Source organism: Acipenser ruthenus, chromosome 34, assembly GCF_902713425.1.
Source record: "Acipenser ruthenus chromosome 34, fAciRut3.2 maternal haplotype, whole genome shotgun sequence".
NCBI lineage: Eukaryota > Metazoa > Chordata > Actinopteri > Acipenseriformes > Acipenseridae > Acipenser > Acipenser ruthenus.
Window position 1 is genome coordinate 8410780 of NC_081222.1, and position 10394 is coordinate 8421173.

Below are 10394 nucleotides of genomic sequence, written 5' to 3' on the forward strand. Positions count from 1 at the left end.
CAAAAGACATGACCCTCATCGCAGGTTTCATCGCTGCGTATGGTTGGAAATACTGGAAACACTGAATCTCTCACATCCGCCATGTTGGAGGCCTGCATAGAGAAGAACCGGCAGTTCTTTGAACATCAATTCTCACGGCTGGAAGAAATGGTGCTGAAATACGAACTCGATACAAAAGGAACTCTCAACCTTTATTCGTGAACTCGGGGGAATCAAGGATGAGCTGTCCCTTGTTCGTCCTTCGGTGGATGGTAATGTGAAGGTGAACTCTCTCTGTAACTCCTGGAGATGGACGAGCTGGACAGGAATCGGTGAAACAATCTCTGTCTCGTGGGTTTAGAACAGGGTTCAGAAGGTGACATCGCTATCGGTTTCCTGACTACATATCTACCATTGTGGTTTCTATCTCTATCGGGCAAGGACATAGAGATCATGAGGGCACACCATATCTACGCAGACAGATCCAGGGTGACCGACAGACCCCGCACACTCATATTCAATCTTCTGCGGTACTCAGACCATCAGCTCATACTCCACCGCTGCCAGGAAGACCTCTCCTCACAACTTGGATAAAGCTCTCAGATTTTACCCTGACTACAGTAATATCACATCACAGCACCACCGTGTTTTCTCTTAGCCTATGGCTCTTGCTCGCTCCCAGGGCCTACAGGCCTTCCGTCTTTTTCCTGCAGTGTGTAAGATTACTCACGGATCTCAGACCTGTCCCTTTCACTCCCTGACCAATCAGCAGGACTTCCTGAACTCACTTGTTGTCTCCAGTCCTTCCCGGCTCCTGGGTCTATCTAACCAGGCCCCTACTACTCCTGCTGACGAGATGGAGTCTGATGGGATGATGCAGAGCTCTTGATACAACTAATGTTGTGTTGTTTTGCTGTATCTTGAAGACTGCTGTGTTGTTTTGCTGTATGTTGAAGACTGCTGTGTTGTTTTGCTGTATCTTGAAGACTGCTGTGTTGTTTTGCTGTATCATGAAGACTGCTGTGTTGTTTTGTTGTATCTTGAAGACTGCTGTGTTGTTTTGCTGTGTCTTGAAGACTGCTGTGTTGTTTTGCTGTATTGCAGTTGAGCTAATGTTGTTTAAACTGATCTTGAGATACCATGTTTACTTGTTTCTGACCTGTGAGCTTATCTTTGACTCCTATGACTAATATTTCAATGTTGTCTTGGAATGTGTCAGGTTTAAATTCCCCTAATAAGCGTGTGGTTTGCCTTGATTTATTGCATAGGTAGAAGATATGCCATGATTCAGGAGTTTCACTTGAAACAACAAGACATCCCCAGGCTGGCAAATAAGTACTATTGTGTGGCAGACTCTGCCTTTGCAGAAAACAAAACGAAAGGTGCTCTGATTGTACTGTGACGCAGTTTTCAGATTACTATTTTGGGCTCAGATGGGGGATCGAGATGGGCGAGTGATCTGTTTAAAAACTATTATTTCGGGTAAAAAAAAATGCCTTTGTCTCAGTCTATGTGCTAACGACATTTGATTTAGAATTCTTTAATTCATTGACCAAAGTACTATTAGAGCTATCAGATTTCAGTTTAATCCTCGGTGCTGACATGAGCGTGGTGATGAGTACTGCTGTTGACAGATTGAGGCGGCACCATTGCAATACACAGCAAACCGCTTCTGCAGCTCTGCAGCGACTCACCTTTGATTTAGCTGTAGTCAATGTTTGCCGTATGTTTAACCCTTTTTGGCAGAGAGCCCTGCACACTATAAAAGGGGGCAGGGCAAAGCCCTGCTAAAATAAAATGTATATGTTTTGTTTTATTATTATTATTAAGATGTATTTATTTATAAAAATGATGGCAAAGCCCTGCTTGTATATATGTATGTATTGTCTGTGCTTGTGGGAACGGGTGAATATATTTTATGTATTTGAAAAGAAAACCGTTTTACTGTTATTGTTTGGAACTGGGTGTTTGTTTTTAAAAAAACCTTGTGCAGAAGGTGACCATCTCCCGAGTTAATTAATTGATTAATTTGTTGCTAATCAGGAGATAGTCACCAGTATAAAAGCCTGCAGCTTTCCGGGCTCTGGGTGGGTGTTCGGAGGAGGAATGTGGGTGTATGAGAGAAGGGAGAAAAAACGAGTGAAAACTAAACTAAAAATCTAGGGACAGTGAAGGCAACTGCCCAGCCTGACCTCGGGTTTGTTTGTGTTTTCTGTTTTGTGTTTGTGATTTTGTTTGGATAAACTTTTTTTTTTTTTATTTCGCTCTGTGAGCAGTGTTTTTGTTCAACCTATTTATTTTGTCTCTGGTTAATAAAAATAGCGCCATCTGTTTCTTGCCTGACATCACCACTCAGCCATCCCTGTCACACCCTTCAGTTAAAGAATTCACTTTTTTCTCGATTAGACATAAATACTTCTCTAGGATTGACTTAATTTTTGCGTCAAAATCTCTTTTCCCTGAAGTACATAATGCCGAAATACTCCCCATGTCGTTGTCAGACCACCATGATGATATTTGCACATTTGTGCTCACTGACACTCCCAGTCAAGCCAGACGATGACGCTTCAAAACCACTCTATTACAGAACGAACCAATTCAAATAACATTACAGTTAATCTGGGTGAGTTTCTCGGCTTTAACTGTGGCTTGGTAGATGATCCCCACATTTTATGGGATTTTATTCACCTCTAATCTCAACAAATCATGACTCAGTAAAAATAAAGAACTGGAAACCAAACAAGCTATTTTAGAACATACACTGCAAAATGTTTTCCCTGAAACCTATCAACTGGAATTAGAACTTATTAAAAAAGAACCCAATCTCCTAATTAGGCAGTGCGCAGAATTTCTTATTCATAGGGCTAGACAACATTGCTATTTTAATGGTAGCAGGGCTAGTCACCTCCTAGCCTTGATACTGCGTAGCAATGAACATTTTGTAGACATTCTGTCTATCAAATCCACTCAGGGGGATACATTGTCCGGCCCTGAACAAGTAAACTCTAAATTTCGTTCATTTCGTTAAACATTGTAAATATCTTGGTGTAGAAATCTCCCCCTCTTTACACTCCACTGCACTAACTAATTTTACATTAATTTTAATAAGACTTTCAAAGAGATGAAGGCTGATTTGAACAGATGGCTGCATCTCCCTGTCTCGCTTCAATCCCGCATCTCCACAATAAAAATTAATGTACTTCCACGCATTAATTTTTGTAGCTCTATGCTTCCACTTTGTCCTCCTACTGGATATTGGGATAAATTGCACTTCATGATCTCTAAATTTATATGGAAAGGAACGCCTCTTGTCAAATGCTCTACCCTGCAGTGTGAGAAATCCACTGGGGGACTGTCCTCACCAAACTTTAAATACTATTTTTGGTTGTGTGTGCTGCCTGGCTTGATTCTAATGCTCCTGTCTCATGGCGACCGTTAGCGGAAAACCTAGTATCTCCACATAGACTTCAAGACCTGGTTTATTCTGGTGTTCCTCTCAAGCAATGTAAACTCCGTTTTGGCCCCATAATCTCTCATTTAATTACGATTTGGTGCTTACTGTTGAATGATGATTCATTCCCTGACCTAAGATTGCAGCAAAAGGAGGATAGCTCTTCGCTGGTAGCCTCCACATTCCCTCCCCTATCGTCAGTGGACCCTTGCCTTTCTCAATATCATTTATATGGAACTTTCCACTGCTCGGGTCCACAGCACTGGGGGTGGGGGGCCTGGAGATCGGCCGCAGACTCTGTTAGATCTCTGATGAATCTATCTCTGACTGAATTGGGTTTGTGAGGTACTTCGGGAGGGGGGGGGGTCTGCCACCCGAGGGTGGAGAGGTGGTGAAAATAGAAAAAAAAAATGGGAACTGTTACTGTAATGTTTGTGTTGTTCTCTTGATTCCCTAATAAAACATTTGATCACAAAAAAAAGAATTTGAATAACAAGCTGTCATTAATATACTGCTATTGAAATCATCAATTTTAAACAGGCTTTTGAATATTGTTTCTTGTATTAGCCTCCTGCTGTTTTGAATGCCATGAACTTTATGAACATGTAACCCAGGTCAGGGGTAGGGCTCTTCCTATCCATTCCATCAGCCTGCCCCTTCATTATTTAAGAAACAGCCCTCAGACCAACTCAGAGCAGCTGCTAACATCATTACAAGTTTGAAATGTCATGTTAAGCTAATTGCTCTATAAGGGATTTTTAACTGTTTAATGCTGCTCTTTATGGGCTGATTTCTTAAAGTAACTTCAGGGAGTCTTTGTTGTGTGAAAGCCGCGTGCCTCTCTATTGTAGATACAGCCACTTAGTCATGTCAGTTGGGTTAGACTACAAGTCAAAGCTTCACTTCATGTTAATGGATAATTTGGTGTATTGTTGTGTGCTGTTCTGCTTTGCTATTGCTGTGAATCTTCAAGGGAGCTACAGAAGAGCAATGTTACTGTCCTTGAAGGGGAATCTCATTGGGCTTTGTAAGAATATTTATAAATGTACTTGTGCATTTGAAATTGCAAATAAAATCCCTGAAATGTGTGCTTGCCTTCACTTGTTATCGTTCTTACAATATTATGTACTGCTTGTATTTAAAAGTGATATGGATTTGACAGTGCAACATAATGTCATAGGGCCCCTGTCTTTCTCTATTGGAAACTTTGATTAATGGATGTTTGTTTATTTACTGCAGTTAAAACAAGGTGCTTCCTCCCTGTGTTAATGACCATTGAGAATTTGAATAACAAGCTGTCATTGATATGCTGGTATCCAAATGCATCCCATTTTAAGCAGGCGTTTGAATATTGTTTATTTTATTAGCCTCCTGCTACCTGGGTTCAGGGTAGCAGTGTGTGTGTGTGTGTGTGTGTGTGTGTGTTTGTGTCTGTGTGTGTGTGTGTGTGTGTGTGTGTTTACTGATCTGGGCTCAGGGTAACAGTGTGTGTGTGTGTGTGTGAGTTTACTGATCTGGGGTCAGGATTGCAGTGTGTGTGTGTGTGTGTGTGTGTGTGTGTGTGTGTGTTTACTGATCTGGAGTCAGGACTGCAGTGTCTGTTTGTGTGTGTGTGTGTGTGTCAGTGTGTGTGTTTACTGATCTGGGGTCAGGGTAGCAGTGTGTGTGTGTGTTTACTGATCTAGGGTCAGGGTAGCAGTGTGTGTGTGTGTGTGTGTGTGAGTTTACTGATCTGGGGTCAGGATTGCAGTGTGTGTGTGTGTGTGTGTGTGTGTGTGTGTGTGTGTGTGTGTGTGTGTGTGTGTGTGTGTGTTTACTGATCTGGGGTCAGGATTGCAGTGTGTGTGTGTGTGTGTGTGTGTGTGTGTGTGTGTGTGTGTGTGTGTGTGTGTGTGTGTGTGTGTGCGTGCGTGTGTGTGTTTACTGATCTGGGGTCAGGGTAGCAGTGTGTGTGTGTTTACTGATCTGGGGTCAGGGTAGCACTGTGTGTGTGTGTGTTTACTGATCTGGGGTCAGGGTAGCACTGTGTGTGTGTGTGTTTACTGATCTCTAAGCAGTTACAAGCTAGTTTTTTAAGGAGAGGTCAAAGGTCATAGGGAAAGTCATTTTTGGATAGAGCATATCTGGGTTCATATCTGTGTTCCATAGTAACCATGACTCTATCTACACTCTGTAATGAGGTATAAGCTAGTTTTACATTTGGCCTTAAGGAGAGGTCAAAGGTCACAATCAAGGTAATTTTTGAAAAAAGCATATATGGGTTCCTATACGTGTTCCATAGCAACCATGACCCTATCCGTACTCTGTAAGGAGTTATGAGCTAGTTTTACATTTGACCTTAAGGAGAGGTCAAAGGTCAAGGTCAATATCAAGGTATTTTTAATAGAGTATACATTATTTCCAATAGGCCTCCTTTTATGTGTTCATTTTATGCACAATTTATGCAACTGGAGCAATGCTGAAATTTGATTGGCCTAACGGCAGCCATGTTTTTTACTATAGTAACTTCATTTTACCACCCTTTAAAATATGCCAAGTTTTGCATTGATCAGATTAGCGGTTTTGGAGAAGAAGACATTTGTGTGTTAATTAGGTTATCCAACATGGCCGCCACACCACTGGACGCCTTGTGTTTCCAGTGGGATCTCTGCAGGATCTCCTCCACGGCAGGCACAAAGGTGTGTCCCAGGGATATAGGCGCGTCTAGCAGCGCAGCCTTCTCTGCATCAGGGACCCTGGCTTGCGACAACCACAGCTGTCTGCGAGCCACAATCAAGCTAGCCAGGCTCCGACCAGAGCTTGCCCTTGGAGACCGGAGATCTGAAGCAGCGTGCTGGACAGGAGCTCCGCGGCCACTGGCTCAGGGAGCGGGGCCTCGTGCAGTACCCCGTCCACCGCTGCATACGCCCACTTGAGGTGCGTTTCTGTCACCCTGCACTGAGGGTTCGGGTACGTCAGGTCTCTGGCCAACCCAACCACCAGCGGGGCCATTCATCAGGACGAGACAGGCTTCATGAAGAGCCGGCTAGCTTCCAACAATATGCGCCGTCTCTTGCATATAATTGAATCGGCTTCCCAACAACCGGTGTCTTGTGCAGTTTTCTCCTTGGATGCAGAGAAGGCCTTTGATAGAGTAGAATGGAATTACTTGTGGGTGGCTGTTGATCGTTTTGGGTTTGGCCGTTCATTTGTTGACATGATCTACACTCTGTATAATAATCCACTGTCTGTATACAGGTGGGGTTGGTCAGATACTCACAGTTCACTCTTGGCAGAGGTACTGGGCAAGGGTGCCCCCCCTCCTCGTTACTTTTCGCTCTTTCTCTAGAACTCCTTGTGCAGGCTATCAGGCAGAGAAGTAATATTGCTCCCATTGATGTAGAGGGCTCCAAACACCTCATCTCCTTGTATGCGGATGATGTATTGTTATTTCTTTCTGATATATCCAACTCGATTCCTCGTGTGCTGGACTGTTTTGGTTCTTTCTGGTTATAAAATCAGCTGGTCCAAGTCATTGTTAATGCCTTTAAACTTGGTGGCCAACGTGATCCCATTACAGTTGCAAATCCCTCTCCAGCTCCAGACATCTGGCTTCATACTAATCTTCAAAAAATACGTAAATATAATTATACAAAGACTTTGAATAAAATCAAATCCAATCTAAATAGATGGGCTCCGCCGCAGATTACTTTACATGGCAGAATATTGGTTATAAAGATGAATGTTCTCCCTGGTATAACTTTTTTTGTTTTCTATGCTATCCCTACCTCTACCCCCTGGATATATCGAAGAGATAAACTCAATATGCTTTAAATTTATTTGGAACGGCAAGCATCCTAGAATCAAGCTGGCAACATTGCATCGTCCGAAAGCATATGGCAGATTGGCACTACCAAACTTTAAATTGTATTATTGGGCTTTCCAACTTAAAATTCTCAAAACCTGGCTTCATCCTGAATTACCAGCATCTTGGCGCCCTATTGAGGCCAACATAACAAAACCAATTAGACTCCAAGATCTTGCCTTTAGTGGCCTTAAGCAGCGTTATGTCTCCCTACGTATGGGTTCTATTATTGCTAACATGCTGGAGACATGGAGAAAGGTCAATAACTTTCTCTGCGTTAATACTAAATTACATAAACTTTCCCCTATCTGGAACAGCTGTTTCTGCTAACAGGCTCTCAACCCTTCGTCTACCCACCATGGACTAACAAAAATATCTATGTTTTAATTGACATTTTCAATGACTGGCCTACGCACATTCCAAGACCTTCAAGAGACGTACTCACTCCCTGGATTCTCGCTCATTTAGTATTTCGGGCTGCGCTCATCCCTTCGAGATTACAGTGTTCCTTAGAACTCAGCTTTGCTCACTCATCCTCTGGCTCAGTTCTTTTCCCCGATACGCCAAATAAGGGTTTGATCTCCGCACAATACAACCATTGTGTTATTCATAAAACTGACCCCCTACCGATCATCAACATATGGAACTGAGAATTAGACACTTGATTTTACTCCGGACTAGGTGCAAATCTGGGAAAATATTTTTACACCCTCCAAAAATTTGGCACACCAATTAAATTAACAATTAATTTAAAATTAACATTTTAAATTTGCCCATAGAGCTTATGCGAGCCCACATAGAAAATATCAAATGAGAATTGTGGAAGACCCCCTCTGCCAGGGGTGCACCCAGGGTGTAGTTGGCACCTATCTTCATATGTTTTGGGAATGTCTCAGGGTCCAGGCTCTTTGGAAATTTGTAGTTCCAATATTATCTGGGATGACAGCTGTTCAGGTGCTGCTGTGTCCTGGAGGGCTCCTTCTGGCAGATAACTCGCAAAATTAATTTTAGTTATGTGTAACAAACACATTTTTAATGTGAAAAAAATCTAGTTGACACTTTCATGGAACATCATACTTTTATACACATAACTTTAACATGCATATTTATGTTGATAGTTTCTATTGTATGTATTTGTAGTATACTGTTGATGAAATAATATGAAATCATGATCGAATTTGGATATGTCAATTATGCTGAATCAATTATTATATTTGTTTAAAAGAAATTCACTTGAATTTATGTGGCAGATTGCTGCTGAATATACGTAGCACCTGGGAGGGGCACTCGTTCTTTCTGATCAGGGTGGGATCAGCCAGGCAGAATGCAAGAAGGAAAATATAAACTAGACAACACTACTATGTCGGGCAGTGAACATCGTTTTATTAAATACAGGTGGTAAACTATACTTAACAAACAGGACAGATCTAGAATAAACAGTCACGGCATGCGGTTTGTACTGCCCGTTAATTAAAACAATAACTAAACACAGAATTACATTTTAAAACTAAATGGCAGTGCGGCTCAATACCTGCACAGAGACGGGGCTCAAAAGAAGAAAAAAAAACAGCAATAAAACCAATACAGCCCATCTCCAGCACTGCTCTAAAACCCCAATGCCTTTAAAATAATAGTTTAAAAACACATACATGACAAAATGGAGACCAAAAGCGCAGGCAGGGAGATATGCCTTTAAATTCGACGGCTCTTTCTTTCCTATTTGTCTTCCTACCACCCGTCGAATCAGAGAGCCCCGCACCGGATGAGTGGGAGAGAGCACAGCTGGGGGTGTGGTGCCAGGAGAAGCCGTGGCGCTCAGAGAGGGAGTGGGATGAGGTCATCCAGGGGGTCATTGAGTCGCTGTCACAGAGACCGCAGCCGCTGCCAGAGAGCAAGCCAAATTATCATTTAGAGTTATCTCAAATTCATTTTTAGATATCTCTAAATATTTGAAGATATCTTCAAACATTTAACGATATCTCTAAATCATTTTAAGATATCTAAAATACATTTAGAGATATCTCAAAATGATTTACAGATATATTTAAATGGAGCTTTAAATTAGATATCTAAAATGCATTTTTAGATATCTTTAAATCGTTTTAAGATATCTCTAAATGCTTCTGAGATATCTTTAAATACTTTTGAGATATATTTAAATCATTTAAAGATATCTCAAAATAACTTCCTGTTCATTTAGAGATATCTCTAAAGCATTTGAAGATATCTTCAAATGAACAGGAAGCCATTTCAAGATACCTCAAAATGACTTCCTGTGAAAATGCTCTGTTTTCAATGGACTTCTTGTCCATTTAAAGATACCTTCAAATGATCAGGAAGTTATTTAGAGATATCTCTAAATGAACAGGAATCTATTTGAAGATATCTTCAAATGATTTGCAGATATCTTTAAATGAACAAGATGTTATTTGAAGATATCTTCAAATGTTTTAGAGATACAGTCACCTCCAAAATTATTGGCACCCTTGATAAAGATGAGCAAAAAAGGCTGTAAAAAATAAACAACACAGGTAATGTGCAATATTTTATGCTCAAATATATGGGAAAACCATATTCTTTTATTCTAATATAATTGCTCAGAGAAAAAAGTTTTTATTAACAAGCAATAAAACATTTTCTCAAAAAGATAGGTGTCAGAATTATTGGCACTCCTAAAGATTCTTATAATTAAAATCAAACAAAATTAAATCTGCATTAACATTCTACTTCTTTAAGTTCATCTCAGTCTCAAGGAACTGTATTGTAGCCTTCCATGGCTTCCTGTTTCACTGGGGTATAAAAATGAGGTAACACGCTGTGGCAATGTGCCCCACCCCTGTGTGCATTTGTGTGTTATGTGTTGTATGGTGCGTGTGTTAATATTGGTGTATAGTCATTGGTACACAGGATATAAAAGGGTCTGTGTTTCACGTGTATTTAAAAATGTATAATTGTATTTATGGTTGTCAGAAGCGGGATAACAGCGCCCCCCAGACTCAGGCCGGAAAGCAAACCGCAATTTTTTGGAGGAAAAAAAAATGACAATGGCCGAAGACGCCAGGAAACTACGGGACTGGATCCTGGAAAATGCTGGGCTGGAGGCCTAGTCTATGCCAGTAG